Source organism: Anabas testudineus, chromosome 2, assembly GCF_900324465.2.
Source record: "Anabas testudineus chromosome 2, fAnaTes1.2, whole genome shotgun sequence".
Lineage (NCBI taxonomy): Eukaryota > Metazoa > Chordata > Actinopteri > Anabantiformes > Anabantidae > Anabas > Anabas testudineus.
In genome coordinates, this window is record NC_046611.1 from 5,500,723 (window position 1) to 5,514,849 (window position 14,127).

The 14,127-nt window shown below is 42.1% G+C and overlaps 5 non-coding genes across 5 annotated transcripts; all 5 read right to left on the bottom strand.

Annotated features, from left to right (window-relative positions):
* Nucleotides 1-5,386: 5,386 nt before the first annotated feature.
* On the bottom strand, nt 5,387-5,459 carry trnam-cau. Its single transcript has one exon. It is a non-coding gene; the product is annotated as a tRNA-Met (tRNA).
* Nucleotides 5,460-7,145: 1,686 nt separating this feature from the next.
* trnag-gcc lies at nt 7,146-7,216 on the bottom strand. Its single transcript has one exon. It is a non-coding gene; the product is annotated as a tRNA-Gly (tRNA).
* Nucleotides 7,217-8,031: 815 nt separating this feature from the next.
* trnag-gcc lies at nt 8,032-8,102 on the bottom strand. Its single transcript has one exon. It is a non-coding gene; the product is annotated as a tRNA-Gly (tRNA).
* A 3,594-nt stretch (nt 8,103-11,696) lies between these two features.
* trnag-gcc lies at nt 11,697-11,767 on the bottom strand. The gene has a single exon. It is a non-coding gene; the product is annotated as a tRNA-Gly (tRNA).
* Nucleotides 11,768-12,554: 787 nt separating this feature from the next.
* Nucleotides 12,555-12,625, bottom strand: trnag-gcc. The gene has a single exon. It is a non-coding gene; the product is annotated as a tRNA-Gly (tRNA).
* Nucleotides 12,626-14,127: the final 1,502 nt, after the last annotated feature.

The window sequence follows — 14,127 nt, forward strand, 5'->3', positions numbered from 1 at the left end:
CTGGACAGCCCATAGTGATACTTGGTGGTGTCGGACACACCAATAGTGTCCTATACGTGCTCAATTGGATTTAGGTCAACACGAGAGCCAGTCAGTTTACCTATACAGTCTGGCCACATGAGGCCAGGCTTGTGCGTCTTTAACAGACAGATTGATATCCCAGGTGTTTAACTTACTTGATGTTACACTGTGGTGGTTAAAAGGTCCCTAAACACAATATACTGTAATAAATGAGTCCCATAAGAGTATAATATGCAATTTTCAGAATTTCAGAAATTCAGATGTGTTGTTTAAGGTTTAACAAAGGTATTTGTGTGGCAATTTGTGGTGGGTTTTTGCATTACATGATAAGGTGTTTCTGTTATTTTATTCACTAACAAAACAACACACTATATTTAACAGTCCACATTTATTGCAGTTGCTATAATAATTGTGTTAAACGTAATGGAGCAATCTCTGCAGGTCCACACAGGAACAGTAGTGTAATCCCACTGTTTAACAATTTAAAATGTAATAATATATAGCTAAAAGTAACCCCTTTGGTTGACTGTAGTTTCTTGTGTCTCGTGCCTGGTTCATTCTGCTCAGATCTGCAAAAAGACAAAACAAAAAACAAAAATTAGATAATATTATTTTCTTCTATTTATTTCTTCATGTACTTATCCAATTACTTACCCTGAATGTTTAAAATTAATGTATTGTAGCCATGCTAATTTATTATACTCTTAGTGCACAATATGAATCTTTTTAACATTTAAGAGACGATTTTATGCAAAATCTAAGGGGCTCAAAGTAATACTGTGGGGAATCTCTCTGTTACCTTTGACCAAGATATCTCCTCTAAAATAGCTTAATATTAATAAAAATGTATTTATATAACACTTTTTTAAACATATGTTACAAAGTGATTCACATAAGAGACAAAAAACACAGGTAGCTCAACAAGACAAACTTGAGCAAGCACAAGGCAAACAGTGCAGAGGAAAAACTCCCCCCAGTGGAAGAAACCTCCAGCAGAACCACCTCCCCACCTTTTGGGGAGCAGGAGACAATAAACAATATAACAACCGAAAATTACAACAACTACAATATCAGTCCAACAGTTCCAAAGGAAAGACATTCAGTTAATAGGAAGTTGTCCTAAATTATGAGTTGTCTCTATTTAATGAAGATCATTAGAATTCAGCTGCAAGAAATTTTGAGTTATCCAATTTTTTATCTCATTTATACATTTAGGTAAGGAACTCAGTCCTCTGACCTTAAAGGGACATTACAGCTGAGTATCATCAGCATAGCAATGGAAAGAAATACCATGTTTACGAATAATATGTCCTAAAGGGAGCGTGTACAGAGAGAATAAGTTTGGCCCCAACACTGAACCTTGAGGGACTCCGTACTTTATAGGAGACACAAAACAGAAACACAAAACGATCTCTTGGAAAGGTATAAAGAGACAACCAGTTCAGTGCAGTAGCTTCTATTTCAACCCAGTGCTTTAGTCGGTCCAACAAAATGTGGCGATCTACTGTATCAAAAGCCGCACCAAGATCAAGGAGGACAAGAACAGAGCACATACCAGCGTCAGAGGCCAGCAGAATATCACTAGTTACTTTATGTAGGGCGGTCTCTGTGCTGTGATGTTTGCGAATACCACATTGAAATTCGTCAAAAACATTGTAGTTTTCTGCAGTTAGAAATAAGTGTTTAGATACGCATCCTTCTAAAATCTTAGATATAGAAAAGTAGGTTAGAGATTGGTCTGTAGTTTTCCGGGAAAGATGGATCCAGTCCAGGTTTTTTCAAAAGAGGTTGCATGCATGCAATTTTAAAATAATCTGGCACATATCCAGAGGACAGAGAAGTATTAAAAATATTCAGAAGAGAGAGAGCAAGCAAATCAATAATTGAGATTTAGAACTTAGTTGGAATGACGTCAACTGGGCTGGAAGATGGTTTCATACTTGAGACAGTTTGTAGTAACTCAGATAAGGACATGGGAGGAAACTGGCTTAATGTGCTTTTTCTAGATAGGTGCTAGATAGGTTCTATGACTGGTGAAGAGTTAGGCATAATAGAAGCTCTGATTGATTCTATTTTTTCATTAAAATATGTTAAGAACGTCTCACACCCGGAATGCTTGGAGGGGTTGGGTTTACTAATTTATCAACAGTGTGAAAAAGAAACTAAGGATTTTGGAGATGAGCAGTGATCAGGTGAAAGGTGTGAACCAGTGTAAGAGCATTTTAATTGACTTTTAAAGACCACAGAAACACCACCACCCAACCACTTAATCTAGGTAATTTAAAATAAAATAAGGGGAGCAGAACTCTTTAAGGAATTTAAGAAATCAGCTCTATTTAAGAAATGAAACCTGATGAATTTTGGTGAAATTAGGAGCATCCTGTCCCAAGGTGATCCTGAAAAAAGGCAGGCAGACACCCTCTCTACATTTAAGACTAGACTTACAACTTTCCTTTTTTATTTATAAAGCTTGTAGTTAGAGATGGATGAAATCACTCTGAACAATCTCTTCGTTAGGCTACTATGGATAAGTCTGCTGGGTAGCCTCTATTAATACACTGAGCTCCTCTCCTCGCTCCTCTATCTATTCAAATGTCACCATTGCATGTCATTAACTTTGCGTCTTCTCTTTTCCATAGTTGTGCTTCCAACTGTCTCCCTCTTTCTGTACTTTTCTGCAGGTATCCAACCACACAGCTGTATATTTTCAGTACAGTTACAGTGTGTTTTTCTGCTTTTTGTTACTGTATTGTTGCCTACTGTTCTTTTCTCTCTCTTCTTTTACACACCCAAACCGGTCGAGGCAGATGGCCGCCCACCCTGAGCCTGGTTCGGCTGGGAGTTTCTTCGTCTAAAGGGAGTTGGTCCTCTCCCCTTTCTGCTCATGCTGCTCAAGGGGGAATATTGTGTTTTCTATATAATTCTGTATAAAGAAATATTTTGTAAGGTCCTAAACCTTAAACACTGTAAAGAGATGACATCTGATTGTGATTTGGCACTATATAAATAAAATTGAATTGAACTGACTTAATATCTAAGCAAGACACTCTGAATTTTACATCGACTTTATCCCACGTGCCACACTTGTCTGCGGGGACTTTGATTAGAGATCACATCTGACTTTGACAAAGCACAAATTTGCAAACAATTTGGACCTAATTCTCGCAAACCTGTCCAAAGTTTATGTTAAAATAGTTTATAACAACTGAAACTAAAAATTTGTTACATAAGTTTTTATGTCTTTGCACTGTAGTCATGAAAGTTAACTGCTCGGTAGGGTTTTTTCAGAGATGCTTGATAAGTCTGTGGTATTTTGTTTTTTTTATCGCTGACATTTTTGCAGATATTAATTCAATTTAATTCAATTCAATTTTATTTGTATAGAGCTTTTTACAATTGACATTGTTGCAAAGCAGCTTTACACAACCAAAGAAACTATGGAACAGTGAACGTGTGTGAATAAATAATCAGATTGTCCCTGATGAGCAAGCCGAGGGCGACGGTGGCAAGGAAAAACTCCCTGAGAAGGCAACAGGAAGAAACCTTGAGTGGAACCAGACTCAACAGGGAACCCATCCTCATATGGGTGATTACATGCTATGTGTTAGGCAGCCGGCAGTCCAGCGACGAGATGTCCGACCAAAAATTGGGCAACGGGACAAGTCAGACAGGTCTGGGGGCAAAGGGTGGAACGACGTGTAGCTTGACAGAGGAAGAGGGAAAGAGAGGGAGAGGGAAAGAGAGAGGAGAGTCAACAAACCTGAGTGATCAGTGAGAGTGGGGAAGACAGCATCTAAACATACCAGTTCACCATAATGGTCTACTTCCACAAGTATTTCCCTAAGGCAAATCTATTTACAAAAATGCTTAAAATTAATAAATTACTAAATAAAAAGGTTTTTAGCCTAAACTTAAATACTGAGACTGTGTCTGAGTCCTGAACGCTATTTGGAAGGCTATTCCATAGCTTTGGGGATTTGTAAGAAAAGGCTCTGCCCCCAGCTGTAGTTTTCATGATATGAGGTACTGACAAGCAGCCTGCATCCTTTGATCGAAGTAGACGTAGAGGATCATAAGGTACTAGCAGTTCACTCACATACTGCGGCGTGAGACCATTTAATGCTTTAAATGCGTCAAAATTAGTATTTTAAAATAAATGCAAATGCATTTCCCAGTGAGCCAATAAAGTGTAGACAAGATAAGGGTGATGTGCTCCCATCCTCTGGTTGTAGTGAGGACTCTCACTGCTGCATGTATGTATGATGTAAAAAAACTGTGTCGTCAGCATAGCAATGAAAGTTAATACCATGCTTACTAATAATAATGTTTCCCAGAGCAAGCATGTAGAGGGAAAATGGCAGTGGGCCTAAAACTGAACCCTGTGGAACACCAAACTCCAATGGAGAGCATGTGTAGTAATTGCTATTTAGATCTACACACTGATAACGATCAAATAGGATCTAAGCCAGGAGAGGGCCGTTCACTTAACTCGTACAACATTTTCTAATCTGTGAAGGAGAATCCTATGATCAATGGTGTCAAAAGCTGCACTGAGGTCGAGTAGCACAAGCATAGAGACACTACCCTCATCAGAGGCCAATAGGAGGTCATTTACTACTTTAACAAGTACTGTCTCTGGACTGTGATGAGGCCTAAATCCGGACTGATAGAGTTTGTGTATGTTATGTCTATGTAGATACAAATAGCGAAATAGCGATCTTGTTGTTCTATATTAAGTTTATCAGCATGCTGCTGCTGGCACATGACAGTATGCGTCAAAGGCATAAAATTGAAAAAGAACATATTAGCAAGGATAATAATGCTAATTATAAATGTTAAAACTGAAATTGCAGAATTGCAACATTTTTTTTTCAAAATTTGAAACTATAGATAATAGTAATTATTTTGTCCAAATTTAATTTCAGAACTGCAACTTTCAACTTAACTACAGATATAACAATAGACTTTACTGCCTTCTTGGATGTTTTGTGGCATTTGTATGAGGCAGAAATGAGATGCCATGAAAAATGGAAAGAGTCAATGCAGGTCAGAATCCTGCATGGGTCCAATTTTGCATACCTGCATACGCAATGCTCTGTACTTGATCAACATTGTGCTCGCTTTTTCTTGACTAATCCCAAACCTGTCCATAAGCTTACATTAATGGAACACATTCTATAGTTACTCACTTTAAACCCTGTCAAGGCTATTTCTAAGCAGGATTGGCAGAGCGAGCTGTCCCAGTATACCGTTCTATACAGAGGAACATTGTAATAGTGTAATTTATCAGTTACTTTACCAATGAACATATGCAATATTATTATACTATTTAAGTTACAATCTTAAAGAAAAAAAAACAAAACAGTGCCCCGTGTGAGGCTCGAACTCACGACCTTCAGATTATGAGACTGACGCGCTGCCTACTGCGCCAACGAGGCCTACACTAACAAAAGATGAAGTCTTGAAGCAGACAGGAACTATTCCTACCATGCACTGCCCATCCCCCCATCCCCCCCCCCCCAAAAAAGAAAAAAGAATTAGTACAATTTAGAATTTACGCACAATGCGAAGGGAACTCAAGGCACTAAGACTACACTTCCTACCATTACCCAGTTTGTGAGCTGTCCCACCAGGGGGGAGAAGACATTTGACCTGTTGTATTTTTTGATAGCACTTTGCTTTGATGTTTTTTCTCCTTGACTTAGATTTTGTTTGCATGCCTTGTTTCTCACTTGTAAGTCGATTTGAATGAAAGCATCTGCTACAAGACTAAATGTAAATGTAAAATGTAAAATGTTGTATGCTAATGTTAAAGATGCCTACAGCTCCACTGCCCTCCTCCCTCTGGAAAAGTCGGATCACAACCTGGCAAATCTCCTCCCGCAATACACACCTTTGGTTAAGAGGCAGCCTGCCACCATTACAACCGTAAAGAGGTGGACAGAGGAGACACACTCTGCCCTGCAGGGTTGCTTTGAAGAGAAAGATTGGAAGACTCTCTGTGAACCTCACGGTGAGAACATTGATGGACTGACAGACTGCAACAATGACTACATCAATTTCTGCGTGGACAAATACGTACCCACAAAAACCATTTGCTGCTTCCCAAACAATAAGCCCTGGGTCACTCAGGACATGGGGGAGGGACATGAGGACCATCACTGGCTACAAGTCCAGCAGCCAAGCGACTGTGGGGACAGTGGACAGAGCCAAAGAATTGAATAATTATTTTCCCACTTTAAGTTCACTGTCACTGCCCACTTCAGTTCACTGTCCGCTTCTCAGTTCCTCCCCCACACGACTTAGCCCCTACCCTAACATTCTCAGCTGAGCAGGTGAGAAGAGAGCTGCACAGACTTCACCCCACAAAAGCTGCAGGTCCTGATGGAGTCAGCCCAAAAGTGCTGAAAGCCCAAGTTCCTCTTAGGTGGAAAAAGTCGTGCATGGTTCCTGTGAAGACGCCATATCCCAGAGTCCTCAGTGACGACAGACCAGTGACTCTGACATCACACATTATAACGGCTTTTGAGAAGCTAATCCTGGAGTTCCTCCGATCTCAAACCCTCACTTGACCCCCTCCAGTTTGCATATCAACCCCATATTGGAGTGGATGACGCCATGATGAGTCCAGATTTACCCTGTACCAGTGACGGGTGCATCAGGGTAAAATAAAAGCGGATAAAGTGAAATACCCATGATGCCTAGTGCCTACCGTACAAGCCCGTGGTGGCAGTGTTATGATCTGGGGTTGCTGCAGTTGGTCAGGTCTAGGCTCAGTAATGTTATGTGTCGAAAGAATGTTTTCTGCTGACCAACTGAATATACCGAATGACCAGGTTATTCCATCAATGTATTTTTTTCTTCCCCAATGGCATGGACATATTTCAAAATGACAATGGGGAAAGAGTGGTTCCGGAAGCATGACACTTTCACACATGAATTGTGAATCTGAATCCGTCCTTGAGTTGCTGTCTTGAGATGCTTGTTTTCTTTTAATTGGGTTTCTGTGGAGGTAGGGATGTTTAGAAAGCATTTGACAATCCAGTAAAGGTATGACGAAGAATTTTAGGGGTTTCCAAAATCACATTGTGACGACTTCACCATAAGTGTCCACAAAAGGAAGTTGCATTGGCCGGGAATCGAACCCGGGCCTCCCGCGTGGCAGGCGAGAATTCTACCACTGAACCACCAATGCTTGCAGAGGCACTTTTTTTTTACCCCTCGAACGATCAAGGCCTACATTTTCATCAGCATCCTACCACAATACTTTTTTTGATATCCCCTTGTTTTATTTTACCAAGGGAGTAGAGACAATACCAAAATGTGATGTTAAAATGCTAAAGGCTACTGATTGGACTAAGAGAAGTATTACACCGGCAACTGCAGTCTCATTGTCGTCACTCTGGAAAGATAACCTCCTCAAAAAGAAGTTGCACGACGGCTGGGCTGCAGGGCGCTTAGCGTGCCCATAAGCATTAGGTACCTCAGGAGTGCCTAAAGCTAACTAGACCTGATTAGACTAAGATTTCTTCAGCTTCATGGCATCTCTTACTCCTGGAGTCCGCAACCTGGTGTGGGGGTTGCCACATCGACAGCAACCAAAAAACCTTATGGCCACAGCTCCCAAAAGCCGCATCAACAATGCAGGTTGAGAAAACGGTCATCTCAGACTCTATGTCCTTAACCTCCCTCGTGATCTGGTTAAAGGTCTACCAATGTGTCTGTCTTCCTCTACTGCCACCGGATCCAACTCACCACCAGGTGGTACACTCAAACTTTTATCAACCACTTTGTCCAGGAAATTAAACATTTTTGGGAAGATCAGAAGGTGGACAACGAGGGGATGCAGAAAACTTTGAGGAGGAAATAAAAACCGCTAAGAGCTATGCTCAGGGAGAAGGAGAGAAGATTTAAGCCGAATAGTAGGAAGAGTAGGATATGACAAAGAAATTTACGGGTTTCCAAACTCACATTGTGACGACTTCACGATAAGTGTCCACAAAAGGATGCTGCATTGGCCGGGAATCGAACCCGGGCCTCCCGCGTGGCAGGCGAGAATTCTACCACTGAACCACCAATGCTCACATGTACAACTTTTTTTCACACCTCCGACAACGAAGGTATAGAGACTCCTGTCTATCAGAATCAAAGAAGGGAAGGAGGCTTACAGGAGTAAGCTGGAACAAGACCGTCAGCATAACCACACCAGGAAGTTGTGGAGGGGCATAGCTGGCTAAAAATCCAGCAGCCAGATGGCTGATTCCAGAGGAATGTGAAACCCCTGCAGTTCACAACCCACTCCTCAGTCCCTTACCCACACAACTCAGCCACTACCCAAATTATCTCAGCAGATCAGGTGAGGAGAGAGCTGAACAGGCTTCATTCACCTTTCAAAAGCTGCAGGCCGAGATGGAATCTGCCAAAGTGTACTGAAGGTCCGTGCTCCCCATCTATGTGGTATTCTCCAACACATCGTCAACTCAGCCTGCGTCTGGAGAGAGTTCCTCTTTGATGGAAAATATTGTGCCTAGTTCCAATGATTAAGATACCATATCCCAGAGTCCTTCATGACGCAGTCATATATCAACTACCGCACAGAGTCGTCGTTCCGTTATACCTGAGATAAAGTAGCTCCAGTTAAAAGAATAGTCATTAGAGATAAGAAACTTGCTCCATGGTATAACGATGACACGCGCGCCTTAAAACAGACTAGACTTAGAATGAACTAATTTCACTCATCTCTTCTGCAAAATCTTCAACCTGTACATTAGACCCTATACCGACACACTTTCTAAAACAGATAGTGCCAGAAATAATAGAACCCCTGCTGACAATCATAAATTCCTCACTCAGCTGTGGGTATGTCCCAAAGTGTTTTAAATTAGCAGTTATTAAACCGCTAATCAAGAAACCTGATCTCGACCCTTGTCAGCTGTCCAATTACAGGCCAATATCAAACCTCCCCTTTATCTCCAAAATTCTCGAAAAGATAGTAGCTGGGCAGCTATCCTCGTATCTTCATAGAAATGACATACACGAACTCTATCAGTCAGGATTTAGGCCTCATCACAGCACAGAGACGGCACTTGTTAAAATAGTAAATTACCTCCTATTGGCCGCTGATCAGGGTTATGTCTCTATCCTTGTGCTACTCGACTTCAGTGCAGCTTTTGACACCATTGACCATAGTATTCTCCTTCACAGACTAGAAAATGTTGTTGGAATTAAGGGAACGGCCCTCTCCTGGCTTAGGTCCTATTTTACTGATCGTTATCAGTATGTAGATCTAAATGGCGATTACTCCACATGCTCTCCAGTGGAGTTTGGTGTTCCACAGGGTTCAGTTTTAGGCCCCCAGCTTTTTTCCCTCTACATGCTTCCTCTGGGCAACATTATCCATAAGCATGGTATTAACTTTCATTGATATGCTGACGACACCCAATTATATGTTTCATCAAAACCAGATGAGATCAAACTGCTTAATAAAGTTGAGCAATGTGTAAAGGATATACGAGACTGGATGCTAATTAACTTCCTTCTGCTAAATCCTTATAAGACAGAAGTACTAGTTATAGGATCATCTGCAGCTAGAAGCAAGATTTTAGATCACGCCGTAACTCTAGATGGCCTTTCTGTTACATCTAGTGCAACAGTGAAAGACCTTGGTGTGATTCTAGATTCCAGTCGTTCATTTGAAGCTCATGTAGATAATGTCACCAGGACAGCTTTCTTTCACCTCAGAAATATTTCCAAAATAAGGAATATTTTGTCACTAAATGATGCAGAAAAATTAGCCCATGCTTTCATCACCTCTAGGTTGGACTACTGTAATGCCTTACTGTCTGGCTGTTCAACCAGGTGCATAAACAAGCTTCAGTTAGTTCAGAATGCAGCAGCGAGAGTCCTCACTCGAACCAGAAGATACGATCACATCTCGCCTATCTTATCTACACTTCATTGGCTCCCCGTGAAATTTCGCATTGATTTTAAAATACTACTTTTGACATTTAAAGCATTAAATGGTCTTGCGCCGCAGTATCTAAGGGAATTGCTAGTGTCTTATGATCCACCACGCCTACTTCGATCAAAGGATGCTGGCTACCTGTCAGTACCTCGTATCATGATAACTACAGCTGGGGGCAGAGCTTTTTCTTACAAAGCCCCAAAGTTATGGAATAGCCTTCCAAATAGCGTTCGGGACTCAGACACAGTCTCAGTGTTTAAGTCTAGGCTGAAAACCTATTTATTTAGTCAAGCATTTGAGTAAATAGATCTGGGAAGGACTCATGGACGTAGAGCATTACGGTGAACTGGTATGTTTAGATGCTGTCTTCCCAACTCTCACTGATCACTCAGGTTTGTTGATGGTGAAGTGATTGGTTGCTCTACATCCCAGTGAGCCCTCATCTCTGTGTTTCCTTCTGAACCCACCCTTTTAGTTAGGCTGTCATAATTAGTCCTGCCGGAGTCCCTGCTGCACTATTCTACATATACATTCACCTCAAACTTTATCTGACTGTGAATACAAATAACTGCAATCTCTCCTCTTCTCTCTCTTTCTCTCCCTCTCTCTTTTCCCTCTTCCTGTCTCTCTGTCGAGCTACACGTCATTCCACCCTTTGCCCTCTGGACCTGTCTGACTCGTCCTGATGCCCAACTTCTGGCTGGAGATCTCATCGCCTGGATCTACCGTTTGCCCTATGGGATGCGTTTGGAGACTGGATTGGTCACAAGCTACTATGAAGTCGGTCCCGGCCTCGGCGGACGTCGGAAGCTGTTTCTTGGAGGTCTCGACTCAACGCTCGATAGTCAAGGAATAGAACAAGACTGCCTGCAATAACTAACTGGACTCCACATTAACTTAAAAGACATTAACTGTTATACTGGACTGCCTGCTGCCTACACATAGCATGTAATCACCCATATGAGGATGGGTTCCCTGTTGAGTCTGGTTCCTCTCAAGGTTTTTTCCTGTTGCCTTCTCAGGTACTTTTTGCTTGCCACTGTCGCCCTCGGCTACCTCATCAGGGACAATCTGATTATTACTCTATACAAATAAAATTGAATTGAATTGAATATATCTGCTCCATCGCAACTACAAAAAGGAGTCTGTCCATTCCAGATTAAAAACTCTATTTTTTCGCAGTCATCTACTATTGAGTCCAAAATTTAACACCTGTGATCCACAAAAGATTGGCTAAGTTAGGTCACGTGGGATTGTATAGCTCGCATTCAATTGGCCAAAGGGTTCTCGTGTCCACTAAACAAATACTTTAAAGACCAAACTAGCCGTGAAGAGTAAAATTAAAGTGCCATGCTAGATTTTGAATCAAAACAAACGGTAAGGTCTGTGGCTCCGGGTCCGTATGGGACAGATTCTGGGTCCGGATCTGGACAGTGGTCCGCCTGTTAGTGACCGCTACTCTACATGTTGTAGCTGAAAAGAGGATGCAATCCAAACTCCTGTCTATCCTGAACAATCCCTCTCACCCACTACACAGTGTGCTGGCTAGAAATGAAAGAGACCAATCAACTGACCAATTAACTGCTCCACAGCACACCACAAAAGATCTACTCTACGTACGGCCATCAATCTTTACAATTACCCCCTCCCCGTCTGTATACTGAGTTTTCTGGGTCAGACTACTTCACTACAAATGTCCACAAAAGGATGTTGCATTGGCCGGGAATCGAACCCGGGCCTCCCGCGTGGCAGGCGAGAATTCTACCACTGAACCACCAATGCTCACGTGCACCATTTTTACATACCTCCGACAACGAAGGTCTAGGGACTCCTGTCTGTCAGAATCAGAGAAGGAAAGGAGGCTCACAGGAGTAAGCTGGAACAAGACCGTCAGCATAACCACACCAGGGAGTTGTGGAGGGGCATGTTTGGTGACTGAGAGGAATGTGAACCAAGCTTCAGAAACCCTAAGAAGTCTGTCTAAGTCACTCTGGGTCACTCAACACAGCAAAGTCATCCTGAATGACAAAAAGAACAGTAACACTTTTTTGATAGCACTTTGCTTTGATGTTGTTTCTTCTTGACTTAGATTTTGTTTGCTTGCCTTGTTCCTCACTTGTAAGTCGCTTTGGATAAAAGCGTCTGCTAAATGACTAAATGTAAATGTAAAAGAAGACATTTAGGTCAGGTGACGGAGGCAGCAAGGAGGGTCTAGAGACTTCCGTCTGTCAGAATGAGAGAGGAGAAGGAGGTTTAAAGTGGGAAACTGGAACAAAGCGTTCAGCAACAGACAGACCACAGTTTGTACGACTGCAGGGATGTGAGTCTCAGCGGGTGGTCAGCAGCACAAAAGTACCTCAGGGGACTGTCCTCTCACCTTTCCTCTTCACCCTGTACACCTCAGACTTTCAGTACAACACTGAGTCCTGGTGTTTTGTTGTTATTCGTGTTGCTCCTTAATGTTCAAATGCTTTCTGTGTAAAGGCTACTGCAACACCAAAATTTTCCCTTGGGGATCAATAAAGTATCTACCTATCTAACTTCACTATAGGTGTCCACAAAAGGATGTTGCATTGGCCGGGAATCGAACCCGGGCCTCCCGCGTGGCAGGCGAGAATTCTACCACTGAACCACCAATGCTCATATGTGCACTTTTTTGGTGCCTTCAAAAACGAAGGTACAGAGACGGCTGTCAGTCAAAATCAGAGATGGGGAGGAGGCTTACAAGATTAAGCTGGCACAAAACCATCAGCATAACCACACCAAGGAGGTGTGGCGGAGCGTGGCTGGTGACTCAGAGGAATGTGGACCTCAGAAACCCTCAAAAGTTGGTCTAAGTCACTCTGGCTCACTCAACACAGCAAAGTCATCCTGAATGACAAAAAGAAGGCATTCAGGTCAGGTGACAGAGTGGCAGCGTGGAGGGGCTAGAAACTGCTGTCTGTCAGAATGAGAGAGAGGAAAGAGGATTAAAGGAGGAAAGTGGAACAAAGCGTTCAGCATAACAAGCCCAGGGAGTTGTGAAGGGGCATAGCTGGCTGTAAATCCAGCAGCCAGAAATCAGGACTTTTCTTAAAATGAAAAACAAGCATTCTGAGTTAGCTAACACTGAGTGGCTCCTGAAGTTCTACTATCTCGTGGACATGACTGAACGTTTAAACCAGCTCAATGTAAAAATGCAATGCGTTGGAAATACAGTCTTATCGCTTCATCAAGCAAGGTTTGTATTTGAGAACAAGCTAGAACTCTTCATCACCAACATTGAAAGAGGTCGTTTACTACACTTTGAAAAAGTGGGTTTGAACTGAGTTTAAAGATGCATGCACAGCAAGTGACGCTGGTCAACATCTGGATCTTCAGCAGCTAGCCAATGACACACACTGAAAGACTAAAAGCCAATAAAAAGCTTCGAAAAATTTTGGAGGAATGAAGCGCAAAACGTCAAACTGTTTCGATACATGCTCAGACACAGCGTTTCGAATCACTGCACTTCACGAAGAGTGACACAAGCTTTGAAGCCTCTATCATTTGCCCATCACTAGTTTTGCAGAAATAGTCAATTGGGTCGTAAGAAACGTGTGGAGAAGAAAAGATGCAAATCAACTGCCAAAGATTTGAGAAGAATCAAACATGAAGCTACCAGGAACCCATTATCCTCCAGTGTTGCCATATTCCACAACTGCAACCTACCTGGAGTGTCAAGAAGTACGAGGTGTTCAGGTCTCAGAGACATGGCCAAAGAAGGAAAGGATGAAACCCGACCACCTCTGAATAAGACATAAGTTGAAACATCAAGAATAGGCCAAGAAATATCCCGAAGATAGATTTTTAAAAGGTTTAGTAGACTGATGAGATGAGAGTGACTCTTGACAGACCAGATGAATGGGCCTGTGGTTGGATCAGTAACGGACAGTGCTCCACTTTGACTAAGATGCCAGCAAGGTGGGGGTGGGATACTGGTATGGGCAGGTATTAATGAAGATAAGCTAGTAGTAACTTTTCGGGTTGAAAATAGACCCAAAATAAACTCTCAGACCTACTGCTAATTGTAGAAGACTCTTTCTTCAAGCAGTGGTACAGGAAAAAGTCTGCATCTTTCAAGAAGACAGATTTTTATGCAAGACAATGATCCATCACATGCA